Genomic DNA, 3763 nt, shown 5'->3' with positions numbered 1-3763 from the left:
CTATAAAGTCTCTTCTCTGCCCAGTATGTGGCGATATGCACAAATAATGTGAATCCTCAAAAACAATAGAAGAATGTGAAAGTGAAAGTGGAGATTTATAGTAAAATAGGACTTAAAATGTATCTGTTTTTACCCACACGTATCATATTGATATGGATTTAACCACTAAAGTCGTATGGATTACTTTTATGCTGCCTTTATGTGCTTTTGGAGATTCAAAATTTTGGCACCATTCACTTGCATTGTATGGACATACAGAGCTGAAATATTCTTCTAAAAAAACTTTGTGTTCAGCAGAAGAAAGAAAGTCATACACATCTGGGACGGCATGACGGTGAGTAAATGATGAGAGAATTAAATTTTTTGGGTGAACTATTCCTTTAAGCTTAAAGAGAAGCCTGAACATGTTTCCTGGTCTTCAGTGGTTTTAGAAGCTTACATGAAAGGCTTACTACAGTATGCTTGAGAACTAGAAGCAGAATGGTTACGTTCAGTCTGTACTCAATTTTATGTGAGCTTGGTAGTACAGTTTAGCTGGTGAGAAACAAACAAGATGTAAGGTGCATAATGTACTGTGAAAACAATAGTTACTCTTAAAATTACCTTTCGAAAATGTAACCCATTGTGGTTGTACCATAATGATAGTATCAGATGGTAAAACTATGGTATTGCAAAAGAAAAAACGGCCATGCCTGCTTTAATTGTTTTTCGTGTTCTGTTTTGATAGTGTTTTTGTAAAAAAAATAAATAAATAAATACATTTTAAAAAAAAAAAAAAAAAAAGTCCTTACCTGAAGTAGTGTCGTTGACAAATTCAGTGTGCACGTTCAGGTGTTTGAAGACTTCATGGCTGGCAATCGATAGAATGTATTTGCAAGTTAAATATTCAGCTTTATCCAGCACTCTTTTTGCTCCCCGTGTAAAATTTCCTGTTTCTGTTTACAACGATTCGGTTATTGAGTGAGCTGTAGGAATGATGTAGACTGAATCCCGAGCCGATTCAGACCGTTTTGTTCACCCGTTTGATCGGCTCATAGACCAGAACCTACTCAAAAGAATGATTCATTCTGGGGAATGGAATTTAATTCATGTGGAACCGAAGTGGCGCGAATCACGTCATACATTTCACTCACATACTGGTGCAATAAATTATGTTGAATTATTTTTATTCATACTTTTCAGAATTTAATGAAATATATGTATAATTTTCTCTCAACACTTCAGATGACATTTTTCAACCGTATGTTGAGATGTGTGTATTGGCCTTAAGAAACAGCATATTTCAGCAATGTTATTAAATTGATTTAAAGGAAGAGTAAACCCAAAAATAGAAAATTCTCTTATAATTTACTCACTCTCATGCCATCCCAGATGTGTATGACTTTCGTATGCTGAACACAAATTAAGATTTTTAGAAGAATACCTCAGCTCTGTTGGTCCATTCAGTGCAACTGAATGGGTGGCCAGAACTTTGTAGCTCCAAAAGAAGAGCATATAAAGGCAGCATAAATGTAATCCATCCGACTCCAGTGTTTTAATCCATGTGAAGCGATTTGATAGGTGGGTGAGAAACAGATCAATATTCTTATCTCCTTAGTCCTTTTTTTACTATAAATTCTCCTCCCTGCCCGGTAGATGGCGATATGCACGAAGAATGCGAATTGACAAAAACAAAAGAAGAAGAACACTTAGGAGAGAAGAGTGCTTACAGGGCTGTTTGAAAGTGGATATTTATAGTGAAAAAGGACTTAAAAAGTTATCTGTTTCTCACAACACCTATTGTATACCTTCTTAAGACATTCATTTATCCACTGGAGTTGTATGGATTACTTTTGTGCTGCCTTTGTGTACTTTTTTGAGCTTCAAAGTTTTGGACCAACAGAGCTGAGGTGTTTTTCTAAAAAAAAAAAATCTAGGCAAAGAGTTCTTTCTTAAGAAGCAATATTTGACAACTGAAGTGAAAAGCTCTTTGGCAGCTCCAAACATTTCAAAACGATATGGATCTTCTCATAGCTGTCCAGAGCATTTTTGGACATAACAGTCTGTTTATAGTTTAAAGGCTGCACAATCAGGCTGTGCAAACTACACCCAAAATGAACAATAACCTAGTTTTGAATGTCATCAGAGAAGGCCATTGATGAAACTGCAATTCTGTCCAGCCAGTTCTGAGTTAAGATTTGATATCCTCAGTGCTAGAGGGATAAGTAGTACAGAGTCGAGGTGTTTAGTAAAGTTCATCCACATTAAACAGAGTTTTCCACCCTGAAGGAATTTTTATCTCTCAAAATGTCTCGCTTGTAGCTCAGGGATTCTCAGTTATGATTCGTTCAAGCATCAACTTTGTCTCAGAAAGCTTCTTTTAATATTATATTATAGGGGGAAAATAAAACCAAATGACACGACTGATGACATACAGTAAGAGTATACAATTATTGTGGATGGCATTGTGGTGAATTAAATATAGCAGAAAATAATAAGTACTTCCTACAATAAATAAGTTATCTTAAGCGTGAACTTGAAAATATTAAGTAAAATTCTACATATGTACAAAATTCAAACATGTAAAAATGAATGCTCTATTATTTATGATTGTTTATTACATGTATCAATCCTAAAAAAATATATATATATATATAATAATATTGTCATATTTAGCAGCTAATTTGAGTACATTTCATAGGTAAATGAAATAAGTAAATTTTACTAAACTTTTCAAAGCTGGTCATTCACCTGGCTTGAATAATTAATGAGTTTGCATGGTTTAGCTGTTTGCAAGTTGATTTTGGCCATTGTTTTTTTTTTTTTTTTTTGGTTGGTTGGTTTTAATGTTACATTTGGTAACTTCTTGATTTGTGAAGTCTGAATTTTATTTTCTGAAAATATGGTCTGTTAAATTTACTAGCAATTTCTGTGTGGAAATTGTTTCATAGGTTTTTTTATGTAAACCCCAGTCCAAATGTGTTTTGAGTGTAACATGGCTTTGAGAGACTACAATGAGAAATATTGACTTTTGATTTTAGACTTTGGTATTTAGGTAAATCTGAGCACAGTCTGTGACACTGTAGAGATCTCTTCCAGAACTCTAGTGAAACTTAGATTTTCTCTCCATTTAATCTAATTTCTGTCTAGAAGAAACAATATCTCATTTGTGATTTTTGTTTTCTTGACAAAGCCAATCTCTTGTTGGCAAAATAAAGATTTAATAAAGAGTAGTTTTCCAGGATTTCCACATCAATTATTTGAGACTGGTGAATGACACAATTTATATTACAAGATTTATCATTTTTATTAATCTCTGTTAATTTACAATTAGCAACTACAGGACTTTATTTTATTTTATTGCAGAGGTGATTAGTAAAATCCTATTTAGTTATACCATATTACATAGTGAAGCAGTGGGAGAAAACCTCACTAAAGCTACAAGTCTAGAGGAAAAGTAAACAAACAGTATGCAAGGAAGATTGGGGGAATGATTGTGTGGATGGGGAATAGGAGGTAGCCTTGTTACTTTGATGCGTGTTTAACACAAGGTCAGGCAGACCACAACATTAGGTTTAGGGAAAACGCGCCCTGTGTGAGAGGTTTGTTTGTATGTTTAGCTCTAAATCAACTGTTGAAAGAGTGTGCATGTGTGTTCATCTTGAAATGATCTCAACTTTCCTGTAGACTGAGGAACACCATAGGATCACCAGGGAGTTTCCCCAAATAGGCTACGGGGTAATGGGATAGTTATGTAAGAACTCAAGTACAATATATGCCTGTG

Source organism: Myxocyprinus asiaticus, chromosome 1, assembly GCF_019703515.2.
Source record: "Myxocyprinus asiaticus isolate MX2 ecotype Aquarium Trade chromosome 1, UBuf_Myxa_2, whole genome shotgun sequence".
In the NCBI taxonomy this organism is placed as follows: domain Eukaryota; kingdom Metazoa; phylum Chordata; class Actinopteri; order Cypriniformes; family Catostomidae; genus Myxocyprinus; species Myxocyprinus asiaticus.
The sequence above is the reverse complement of the archived record's forward strand: the minus strand, read 5'-3'. Positions refer to the sequence as shown.